General features: G+C 33.9%; 1 pseudogene; it reads left to right on the top strand.

Annotated features, from left to right (window-relative positions):
- Positions 1-224: 224 nt before the first annotated feature.
- The window catches only part of LOC117964160 (centriolar satellite-associated tubulin polyglutamylase complex regulator 1-like), a 32965-nt pseudogene continuing 19949 nt past the window's right edge, over positions 225-13240 (top strand).

Genomic DNA, 13240 nt, shown 5'->3' with positions numbered 1-13240 from the left:
TGCAGTGACAAAAGAAACAAACAGGATAACAATGAATGTGTTCAAAGTACACCTTCGGATCCTGGCAAGCAGAACAAACAGAAGGATGCTGAGTTGAATGGACGCACTAAAGCCTGTGTAAACAGCAGCACGAAGGTGTATTCTATTTGTGGTGCCCTTAGGGTCCTAATTCAACTAATCCTCTCATTTCTAATTCAATGGGGTTTATCCAATTCATTTGAACAATGGCAGATCTAAATACGTTAAAATCATTAAAAGAAGGGGACTTTGTGGAAACCAACCTCCCTAACAGCATGTGTGAGCACCTTTAGCTGTGATATTTAGGCCAGGCAGTTTCATAGACCCCAAGAATGCCTGTTAAAGTAATTGTAGCTAACAAAATGATTCCATGACTCTTAACTGCTGTATGTTTCCATTCGTTATACAGGTATCAAATGTGCAGTTTTGAGAAAAAAACCCCAAAAACTAAAAAACACATGTCATAGTTAAAGAAATCTCTTTGAATGCCATACTTTCAGTTAGCATTGCATATGTCAATTCACCAGGAGGTTGAAAGTGTCCCTCTCTGTTCAATGGCTTGCTTCCTGACATAAACCAACCAACTGCTCCCCTATTTCAACCAGTAACATGCTTTGACCCAGAAGACACTGCTGAGGTGAAATGACCCAGGAAGTACAAGTGGAACAGATGACCTTTGAATATAACACTGAAATTGGGTGCATTCTTTAACCTAAAGTAGGACTAGATATCATGTTTTAAACAGAAAATACATGCTTGCTATAACAGATTTGTGGAATCATTTTGTTAGGTAGAATTACATTAAGTACGTAGTTTGTTTCTCATTGGAATAATGTGGAATATATTCAAAACTACACTTGAAAATATGCAAATCCTGCATCTCAACCAGTTTTCTGCAAGTCGAATCCCTTTCCTGAACGCACAGGTCAAGTCATTTTTTTTTGTTTGTTTTTCTATTTGAGATTTGTCAGCTTAGTAAATGTATAGGTTATTTTGCATTCATAAAACAAGTAGCTTTCGTTCTGTCAACAGTCACCCAAAGTTTTCAGTAGAAATCTGGAAAAGAACTATGTTGGGTTTTCCTTGAACAAATAGGTGATTTGACTCCAGTCCAATAACTGTGTTATGAGGTAATGATACAAATGCATTATTCCATCAATTAAAGAAAAGAAAAACAGATTTTTTTTATGCAAACTATTTTGGAAGTGGCTTGTAAATAAAACCAGTTACTGGCGGAATTTTAGATCTGAAATATTTATAGGTAAACACAGAACAAAGCATAAGGTCTTGGTTTCCAGATTTCTATCTTTGTAAACATAAGCTTTTTTTTTAATGAGATTTTTATGTTCTCCTATAAAGTACTACAATAAAGAGACAGGCATAAACTTGCAAATCTGCACATATTTCCCAGAATGAAAGAATAATTAGTAGGAAAAAAACTCTTTTTGAGTTTGAATCCTGTTTCATAACATCACGTTTCATAACATTATTATTTTTGAACATTCTACACTGTCTGCATGTACAGTCCAATGATTATAAATTCTGGCACAGCTGTGTTTTGCATTTAGTAACCGTCTGGCGCCATCACTGGTGAAACTTGTAATTATTACAACCGCACAAGCATGTATTTGTATTTGTTTAATATGCATAACAATGGATGAGGGTCCCTTTTGGGTCAGAAATACTGGACTTGAATTGGGCAGACAATTTATTAAGTCCATTTTAGCCAGTTAAAAGGATGAGCTTTAATATTCTATTCTGTGTTCCACTTTGACCCCACATGAAGTTCAGGTTACTATTTTCTGGCATTTCTTTAGCATTTCTGGGAAGCTGAAGTACGCTGAGTGACATATGCCCTGATTACCCCAGGGCTGAATTCATTGCATTGGCTCTGCTGTCAATCGTTCACTCAATACCTGAATGATTTACGCAGCACCATTTCTCACTAAAACAACGGGGAAAAAAAGGTCTTGAGATTCCGTTGCTTTAAAATATACTAGATCTGTCTGCTAAATTGCCATTCACATGAATCCCTGAGCAGCCGTTGAAATGTAAATACTGAAGGCAAGGCCAGGAGGAAATCTGGAAATACTTTAGGCTTCTTATTCAATTTCCTTTCAAACTCACAGGTTGCCAATGGTAAATAATTGCTTTAGCTCTAATAAGGATACTTTCATGATATCTGTATGTCTTTAGCATGTTTGAAGAGTATTCAGTTTCATTGCAAATTTATTTTTAATTAAATTTCCTTTCAGCTACAGGAAGTTGGTGCTGAACCCTAGTCTCTATATGGGTAAAGACATATTACACTTGTAATTGGCTGCTTATTCTATTCTGCACTTCTGGCTGGTACAATTTTAATAACCCCATCCCAGTTGCTTTGTAAAAACGCTGTAGCTCAAACTCCTCTGGTCTATGTGGGTCCTTCATAGTTGAAATGTGCTATCTCTGGAGGCAAAAAGACTTTGGTTGCAAAACATTGCAAATTAACTTCCCACATGGACAAGAAATAATGACAATCTGTACAAAAAACATGTTTCAAAATATAGATTGCAGATTTTGAAAATGGCACTTTCAGTATTACAGTTCTCTGCTTCAGTTTACAATTTAAGATCAGATTCATTTATTAGACTGGTTCTTCCCAGAGTGTCCACTGTTTTTGGGTGTAATATGTTTCAGTTTGCGGCTGCTCATGACTGGAATGAATTTCAAATCAAATTAAAACTACAGAGTTTTGTTTTGGAGGCTGTTTTTAATCAGAATCTGAATTCACTATTGTCTGATGCATGTGTATGTACTTGTTAATGTGCTATTAATTAATTAATTAATTAATTAATTAATTAATTGTCCATGTTGTATTTGTTTGCTTTGTGCTGCTGTGATGTTTGCCTCTTGACCAGATTGTCGTTGTAAATGACAATTTTGTTCTCAATCTTCTTACCTGGTAAAATAAAGGTTAAATGAAATGAAAATGAAATATATCGATAAATATTTTCAAAGGATTTTTTTTTTATTACTACATATATATTTGAGAATATATTATATAAAGTTTAAATAATATATTATATAAAGTTTAAAACTGTAAATGTATAAGTGGTCTTATTATAGTAAAATAGTTCACTAGTTCTAATAAAGTACAGCTAAATAACATTTGAGCATCAATATATCAGTCTGCAGGATCCTGTATAGGGACATTATACACATTCATATTTTTTATAACTTGACTTTTCATGAATGTATAAATACACCTTAATATTTTAAGGAGTGTCAGTTCATATAGAGGAACCAAAAAACAAAGTGCTGTTGGCATTATAAAAAAAAAAAAAAAAATCCTGTTGGTGCTGTTATGGAAACAAACTGACAGCTGATGCAGATTACAGGATCCATAAATATGTATTTTGCAAGTAATAACTGAAAACAGTAACTAAGAAATAAAATGTACCATCCTGGCACTGATATTGTCCATTATAAGAACTAACACCTGGTACTTGGCTATAAATCACAATACAGGTTCTACTGTGTTTAAAAAGTAGTTTATAGTATTGTACACAAACATAATGCAAGTTATGTATTAGTTTATATAACACAAATAATTGAATTCGTTTTCTTGAAGTGTGATTTGTAATGATCTTTTTTTTTTTTTGTAAAACCAAATTAAAGTAGCTTATATAACATCCTTTGAACGGAGCCTAAGAACTTGGCCTACTTTGTTAGATGGTATGTACGTTTGTGTTCAAGAAAAATAGAGTACTGAATAAAATGCAACTTATAGATCCATGTCTTTGTCATTCAGGCTACCACATAGTATTAGATTGCCACTCACAAAATGTTGCATTTTAGCAGGGCATATTTTCTACTGCAGATTTATAGCTAAGCAAATACAGAAGTGCACTACTTTCCATACCTTGTCAAGGTTTTATAATACAGCACAGATTAGTCAAATAGATAGGTCTATTATTTTCCTCTTTGTGAGGTTAGAATAATGTTTGATTACTACAGTACAGTTCCCAGGGATTTATAGGACAGTATATTAGGAGGGTGAAATATAGTAATACTACATCATGGCCATCCTTTACTCCCATCTCAAGTCACCTTTTACTATAACAAACAATATTTCTCAGGGATATGGCTACAGCAAAGTTGTTAATGGACAGGAAGGAACTCTATATTGTGGATTATTTTAAATGGTAGGACCTTCCAAGATTGTAGCTTCAAGCAAGTAATGTGAGAGGAATTAGAATTGCATCTATCAAATTTATTCAGGCAAGGAGGAAAATCCAGATGTGCACTTACAACCTTGAATGTGTATTCCCTTTTGTTCAAAAAGGCGTATATCATTTTTCATGCAGTTTAATATGCATAAGGCACTATTCAGTTAATTCAAATGGAAGCAGAAGATAATGTTGTTCATTTTCAGCTTGGTACTAAAAATACCTTATTTTGATGATCTAAGTTGTGTCGTTTAAGGTAGATCTGCTACTGAATACAATTCAATAGCCCCCACAGTAACTTAAAAAAAAAAACGAAACTCATTTTAAAGGCATTAATGTGCGTGCATGTCCATATCCAAGCATCGATGTAATATTCCACAAGATAGCTAAATATTCCTAAGTATTTTGAATAATAATGGAATATTAGCCTGCATGTAAACGTACTGATACGGTAGTTCAGCAATAGTAGAATAAGTAGATTGCAAGATTTAAAATATAATTTCCATGGCTGAATAATTTTCAGTAAAATTTATTTTCAGTAAAGAGACTAAAGGTAAAGTTAAATACAATTATGTTTTGCCTTTTTAACAAAATAACACAAGTCTAACAGTTTAAATTAACCCTTAATATGGATTTATAATAAAAATGCAAGTGTTAGCATGTTGTTTCTCTCTTGTGCTTGCCTGTTTCAGCTCCAGAACACATTCCCTTCTACATTGAAGACACACTGAGCCAGCTGTTGGAGCACAATGAAGTGTACACCCAATTTGACATTGTAAGATTTTTTGCAGATTAGTAAGTATGATCATTAAAACTTTCACTGGCAGAAGGCACAGGTGTCGTTGTCCATCAAATCAACATTATGACGGTCAGTTGAAATCGGGACTTAACGGACTGTTGATGGATGGACAACGACACCTGTGCCTTCTGCCAGTTCTGTTGTCAATTCAACACTTCTCTTTTTTCTATTCCTTAAGGATATTATCTTCAAGTATTGCTCATCCTTGTTAGACAGCTTTTTGGGTCTTCCAGTCCTGGGTTTGTCAATTACAGATGATGTTTCTCTGTGCTTGTTGATTATGCTTTGGATACCACACCTTGAAAATCGAGTGAAGCGAGCTATTTCACTCAGTGTTTTTCCTTCTAGTCAAGGTTGTTATAATAGTAGAAAACACTAGTGGAGGCTTTGGGTACATTTTTGATGCTCATAATGAATCAGAGTAGAACAATGATGTCAACATTTTGTGAAAATGATTTTTTTTGTCTTCATCCATATATAATATTTATTATTTATGGCCATCCTCACAATTATGGTACAGCAGTGTCAGCAGCTTATGGTAATATTGTCCTATGTGTAAATGACAGCACCATCAATGTTGACACATGATGAATCATTGATGATGGTCTTCATATTCAATGCAGGGTCATAGGGGCAGGAGGGAAGCTGCAGTATTCATTTAAAATATTGGCACAAAATAGGACAGTGAAAAGCCTGATTTGTGAAGTACAGTATATGCGTACTGCACAAACACAAAGGATTTCCAGTGGGCCATTGCTGCTGTTGATTGTTGGCCATGTTGGCCAAAAATGCATTTGCAGTGAATAATTCTTTTATATATTTTTGTTTAAAAGTGTGATATGATGACATGTACAAAATGACACAATTTTTTACATAAGGAATCTTTGTTTGATTCCACTTTTCTAAAAACTGAAAAAGAATAAATATGCAATTTATGGGATTTATTAAACTAAAGCAGGTTTTAAATGTGGAAAACCACTTGATCTAGTTGTCAGGTAAAAACAGACTTTCTGGTAAGACAGTTGATACATGCTATCTTACTGTCTGTGTTGGATAAGCACTTCACTTTGTAAGATTGGAGTGTACTGTATATTCAATAGTAGGCTGTTGAAAATTAATTAAAGGTTTATGGTTAGGTGGGTCAAACATACTTCTAGAACTTAAAATAAAACAAATTAAATAAATAGTCTTATAGACCAGACAAGGAAATAAAAATCAAAAACAATTTTGGATTAAGAAAATAACATCCATTGTAAACACCTAAGTTACCATTCCTTCATTGTGCTGTCTGTTTTTTTTCATTGTGGTTTTCATTTAAACTAAAACTGTCAACAGGTTTGAACGCTTGCTATTTTGGCAAGTGTTGAGAGTGTGAAACGTATGATTAACTTTTGTCTTTCTGCCATTACCTAACCAGCTAAAACTTAAAAACAAAAAAAATATGTTTTTTGCTTTAGATGACTAAACTGATTTTGGAAACCATCTACAGTAATGTGTAACTAAGTAATAATAATTAAGCACTGTTTACATACAGTACTGATTGGTAGAAAGATAATCAGTTGTATTTTTCTCATGCATAATGCATGAGAACTAGTAAGTTACATTTTTAATATAATTTTGGATCTTAATGTTGCATACATTGTTTTGTAAGTTCTTTGTAAAAACTTTAACACTGTTGATTTGGTTCGTGGTCGTTGGTAAAGTAGATTAAAATAAAGTAGTATGGTGGGCCTTTTTGGATTTTATTCTAAGCTTTTTTTAAAAAATATTTTTCAAATGTACAAGTATATAGTCATCTGTTTGGTTGACTTCATGTCAATTGAGAATATTTTTTTTAAGATTAGTTCACATACCTATTTAATATAAAAAACACAGTATGTAAACAGAGATTCTTCTATTTTTGTTCCAGGCAGAGAGAACTGTTCTGATTGATAAATCTAGCCAGAAGTATAATTTGAAGTATCCTAAAGCCAAATTTGACCCCAGACAGGTTTTAAAATGAATATGTTTAGTTTTCTAAGAGTCCAATAACATAATACTGTAGATCAGTGTTTACAATTTGACAGATTTAATTGGCTTCAATTAGCTGTCAACAGATAGTTACATACTTGGCGCTCGGTGTGTATTTGGGCAAGCCCTTTGTTGCCTCAAAGAACATTTGAATTGACAAAGTCAATATTATCTTTACAGTGTTAATGCTTTATCCAGATTACACAAATTCTGATCTGAGCTAGTCTACTAGGTTGCAGTATTTGCAGAACCGTGTTAAGAAAACTTTGCACTAATGGATACAAAAAACTAAAAACAAACTGCAACCCAACCTAACATGAAGTTATCTCTGAGGTGTGTGAGAGTGCATGTAGTATTGCAACATTTTACAGAAATCTTGCTATTTCATCAATACATCTGGCACTCACAGCATTGTTAAAGTATATAATTGTACAGCCTAGATTGTTCGATACAGTTTAGTTGAAGCATAAAGTAAAATAATTACTGCAGAAATGGATTATAATCCACTGCTAAAAACAAGTCCAGATCTTTTTAAATGTAACCTAATTACATTTAATTAATTTTTTCCCCCCTCAAACTTTTCCCTCTTAATGGCAGCATACTTGTATTTTTAAAGCTAACAAACTGGAATGATTTTTGACAGCCTTCAAATCACCCAGAGTAAAAATTCGGGTGGGTCTGAGTGGCAGCCTGCAGCGATGGAGATGGCTTTCAATTGCTCACTGCTGTTGCACAGCTGCAGGTGGCTTCTGTATTTCATTTATTGCAGGAGTGTCAATGATACTGCAATGGTTGTTAAAACTCAGTTTTTGTGTTGAACATGTTTTGCGAGGTAGCTTTCTCCTTCTTTTATTTCTGAAATGAGTACCTTAACTTCTATATTTTTTTAAATGTTTTGTCTTTAAACAAGCATATTTATGTATGAATGCATGTTTATTTTGTTGATGCAGCACACTTACTGTCACCATTTAAGTTGGTATTTGGCAAGGAGCTTGCTTCATTTCTTATTTTAGGAACAAAACATTTTGTCTTTCAAGTACTGTACAGCTTGTTGCATTTTCTTTTGATTCAGTCATTTGTAATAATGTGGTAGAACATGGTTGTCAAACCATAGCTATTTATAAAATACATTGCGATGGTAAGGGTATAGTGTTTTATGTTATACTGTAGTATTGGAAGGCCACAGTTATCAAACATATCTCAGTAAAACTCTAAAAACTCAATGGTGGTCTAGTGTTGTACAAACAGGATATGGATTGTCATAGGTTCATGCTATGATAGCAATGATGTCAAGATATACTGGACTTGCCAACACTCTGTGTTGTTGATCCAGTAAGTGTACAATACTGCACTTGTACTAAAGATCCAAACAGATAAGAGGAAGGCCAAAGTCTGGTTAACTTTTTTCACACGCAGTACTGTTCCCAGCCCTATGAATGGCACCAGACCTAACTGATGATGTAAGCTAGTAAACATGGTTAGCTTGGTTACTGAAGCTTTTCTAATACCATCTCTTTTATGTTTAATGTTTCTATTTTGGATGGGGTTTAGAAAGGATTTAATTTCCCTTAACAGAATCCAGAACAGAACCCATACTGTGTAAAAAAAAAAAGCTTTGTATTACATTATGGTAAGCTACCCTGCTGAGTTTAAAATTATTGTCTTGGCTGAGGTCCCTTAGTCCTGATACTATTATAAAGATGGGTCATATGGTTCAGAAAGTTAGACTGTAGGGTGCCTCTTTATTTCTGACCAATTCCAGCGATCAGGGCTGTTTGCTGTACCAGTCTCACTGCTTGAATTAGTGTCCATAAAGATTGCTGAACTGGGTGCAAGCTATTACCAAATGTGTCAACAAGAAATTATGTTTTTGTGTTTTAACAAAATATTCAGAGGGCATTTAGGAAAAGGCTATATCTACCTACACATGGCACTGTTCATTACTGTTTTTCCTAGTTCTTTTCCTGATGGCAGCAATTATTATTTTTTTTTATCCTCTGAATGCAAACTTCTCCTCATCCAGAAGACCATGGAGTCCTATTTTGAGTCTATCCAACGAAGAAGGGTTTCTGTGCTTTGAGTTAGTGACTGACTTTACTTACAGCATCAGTACTTACCCTGTGGTGGAAAAACACAGAATATCATGATTTTATATTAATAAGCACATTCAGTAAAATAACTAAAATGACTTATTGTAAATTAATTAATACATTACAGCTACATATGATAATATTCTGATCTCTTAGGGAAGGGTTTTTTTTTTTTTAAGAATTCAGAGCAACAGCTTTATACCATATGTATTTGAGAGCTGTGGTTTTCTTTTTCCTTTTAGCAAGCACTGAAAACTCAGTTTGTTCACAACAATATAAAGTCAATACTAGATGGAGCCAAAATGTGAATTCCAGGGTAAACAAAACTTTGCTTTTAAGATGTTATCAAACCCCAGATGAGCAAACTTAGGTTTTTATATAATGAATACAAAGCAAACACGCTTTTGCAAATATTAAATATTAGGCTAACATAAAATCAAAATGTTGGAGCTGAAGTCATTGCAAGTGTACTTTAGTGCTCAATGCTGACAGAAGCACATTCACAATGAAAGTGACAAAGATCAAACTGCCCCAGCAGCTCTATTGAGTGAACAAAAACAAAAGCTTACCCAAGAAATATTTGCTGATTTGAATGTGCCTGCAAGCGCCTGCAGAGGGTAGTTTGCATTCTTCTAACTGTATAGTATAATGTATATGCTTTGTGTTTCGCCTGTATGCAGAAAAAAAAGCTTCATACTGCTTATGACTTTGATAATCCTTTACCTTCTGATTGGTAGAAGAGAGTGGTGATTGCATTTCTCAGTTCATTTTGACAGCTGAGAGATCCACAACACGGAGTTTGTGTCTGCATGTAACGCAGGTTCCAGAAACACTGTTGTTACTGTACATCAGATATTTCGTCAATGTTTTAATTGCCATGTTAAAGGTGTTATTTCTGTTACAGAACATTAGTAATGTAATTTGATCAGGTTATACAATCCCCTAAGGCAAGTGCTCAGTGAGGTCATGTACTTTTTTTTTGGTGCTAATTTTATTAGAATTAATGACCTGTTTTCATTAGTAGTTGAGCCATATTTTAAATTGTGGACTACATTCACAGAGCCGCAATACAGTTATCTGAAGACTTAAAAAAAGAAAAAAAAAATGTAAGAAAGATTACTTACAAGAAAGATAACTATGTTATTCACAGAATTTGTAGACTGCCATTAGTTTGAAATCAGGTGGGCACAATCACAAACAAACATAAACAGTTCTATGGTGACATTCAATGAAGCATTCCAAAGGAGATATATAGGATGTGTTTTATATTAAGGGCTTGCTAAGGCAGCACTGTGTTCCAGTAATATCCTCCTATGTCTGGGAGTTTGATTTGAGTTGCACCACAAAGTGGGGAACAACCCGGGTCAGATAGATTATAAAGTCATTCGAGACAGTGATTTGACAAAGAGAAATGGATGAGGAGAAAAAGGGAGTAATTTAAACATGAAAATCAATCAGTGCCGTCCTTATTTCCATAGGCTCATTTTTTAACCTATAATATACTATACTGCATTTTTAATGGTGCCAAATCTCTCATCAATCATTTTAACAACATGAGTGTGGAAGACTGTTATTTAACATGGAATGTATTGCTTCCGTTTTTTTTTTTTTTTGTCAGAGAGACTGAAAGGAACAGTCATAAATTACGCATTTACACATTGCTCCAGAGCATTGCATTTTTTGTTTTTAATTAAAAAGGTATGTTTGTTGCTTTAGTTCTTTAAAGTACCTGCACTCCCATATACCATCGGCCCCTGCTGAAACTAATTCCACAGTACAAAGAGCCTCCATATTTATATCCATATCATGTTGGCCTGAGTCTTTCAGAAAGATATTATCTCATCATGAGGCACAGGCCAGCAAGGAGGGTCTCATAAGCACCTCATTATAACGGGGGATTAAGTTACTGCACACCGCTGAACGCTGTTACTTCAAAGGGGTAGGGGTGCCCAGCTTTGTAATTGTGGCCCGATAATGCAGAAAAAAGCAGGATCGTTACAGCAAAGAAAGTAGTGGAACAAAAGAGTTGGATTACTGGGTTTGAGTTTGAGGTGATGCTCATTTGGAAACTTTTTAACTGTTTGCAGTGATAAGTCATGTTATTCTTCAACCTTTTAAAGATGGCTTGGGAAATATATATAAAAAAAGGATTTAAACTGTTATATTACAAGCTTTTTTATTTCCTAAAGTGTAGTTTGCATTTTATAAGAAACTGGTCTAGGGTGGAGCTTTTAGAACTGTCTATATAGTAAACTGCAAACATGTATGTTCCCTGTTTTATAGAATAATAGAATTTGCTAAATGTGTCCTTTTGAATGACTGGGTAAATATGACAGAGCTGTATATAGTAAATATGGGCTGGAGAGGAGGGCTATAGTGGAAAATTATTGACCCGAGAAAAGACTATTGTTACCGACAGGGGGCTATAATGCCTCATATATTTTGTTTAAATATAGCTGGTACATAAGTATATAAATAAACAACATAAATAAATAACAGAAAATGTTTTTGAAGTTCATACCGCATAGTTTTTCTCCATCTCTGTCTGGTTTGCTGACTGCTGCATAATCCAGTTTATATCCCACCCGTTTGTTTTCGTCGAGTTGAATTTGTTTGAATTTCCGAAAGTCAGAAAACAGTGACAGTGATGTTTTAATCGCCGTTTTAGTGTTTGCAGCATTTTTCTTTTGTAGTATGTTTTGTAATTCATTTTCTATTAAGTCACAGAATCGCTATTGAGCTTTTTCACATTTCATCATTTTCTCTTGTTGTGAGGAGTGGAGATGAAAGATGAAAGCTTTATGCTTTTTCTACAGAAACTGCTTTTTAAAAGCAGAAATATCAGAATACTGTTAAAAGCTGTAAATGTGTCTTTTTAAGGGGCTGAGACTACAGTGTAACAAATAAGATCAGTCTTTGGGTTTATGCTATATGAATTAAGATTAGTCCTAATTTGCAGCTGGTCAATGGTTCAAGTAGCGAGCATACATTTGTATTTACTTTGTATAACGCTTGGTACAAGGGTGAGCTCTGAGAATGGACTCTTTCAATGCATTGATTTTTTCTGTCATGCTTACAAGCACTATGTCAAACTTTGCAACAAACGATTCTTCATCTTGTGTCATGTTTTTTTTTTTTTTTAAACTCTTTGTGCTTTATGTAATCCTTTATGTTGCAACTTAAAACCATAGCTTCAGAAGCTACCTGTCAAAAAGGCGTTCTCTGAGCAATATCCTGTTTCTAGATGAAAAGTGATAAATATAAAATGAATAAAATATCTATCCTTTGAAGACAGATACAATAATAAAAAAAGATAAAATAAATACACAAATACAATTTTGAAAAAATATAATGAGGGAACATTTCAAATACACTTTAGATACTACCTTCTAATACTTACTACATACATTACCTTTGCTGTATAATTTTCATGCAGGTCTGTGATTGGGAGGGTAACCAATTCAAGCAAATACTAAGAGCTTTTAATCTTGACAGATGCCAAGAACAACAAAATATAATTAACAAAATATGTTAATTAATTTTAAACTGATTTAATATGTCTATTATATATATATATATATATATATATATATATATATATATATATATTAGCTCAAAGAGCCAGCTGCCCTTATATATATATATAATAAATTAAAGATAACTTGTGCAATTGATCTGTAGACGATTGTACATTTTTCTGCTGACACATGATTTTTGTGCGTCCAATGTTTTTATTTTTTTGTGTGATTTTTGTTAATTACAATATCCCTAGCAGTAATCTTTTTTTTTTTTTTTTTTTACCACCGTACAGTTTTAACAGTGTGCGAAATGGAAATCACATCCTCTTTCGAGAATTCAGCTTTGTCAAAGCCACTCCACACCGCCATTCCTCCTTCCTGCGTGCATTCTGGAGGTGTTTCAGACAGATTGGAAAGAATGGAGGTAAGCACTTCCTTTTTAATGCAGAGTGGATGAACTTTATATTAAAGCAGCCCTATTCTGTCACTTCAACTCATAAAAGTCTGACACAGTCCTTATCGCCTCAGGACAATATAAATGTCCTGTTTCCTCAGCCATTCCCCAGCTCCCTGGCAGTTGCAGCAGCCAATTTA

The sequence above is a fragment of the Acipenser ruthenus genome, chromosome 28 (genome assembly GCF_902713425.1).
Source record: "Acipenser ruthenus chromosome 28, fAciRut3.2 maternal haplotype, whole genome shotgun sequence".
Lineage (NCBI taxonomy): Eukaryota > Metazoa > Chordata > Actinopteri > Acipenseriformes > Acipenseridae > Acipenser > Acipenser ruthenus.
This window is presented reverse-complemented; position numbering and strand designations above follow the sequence as displayed.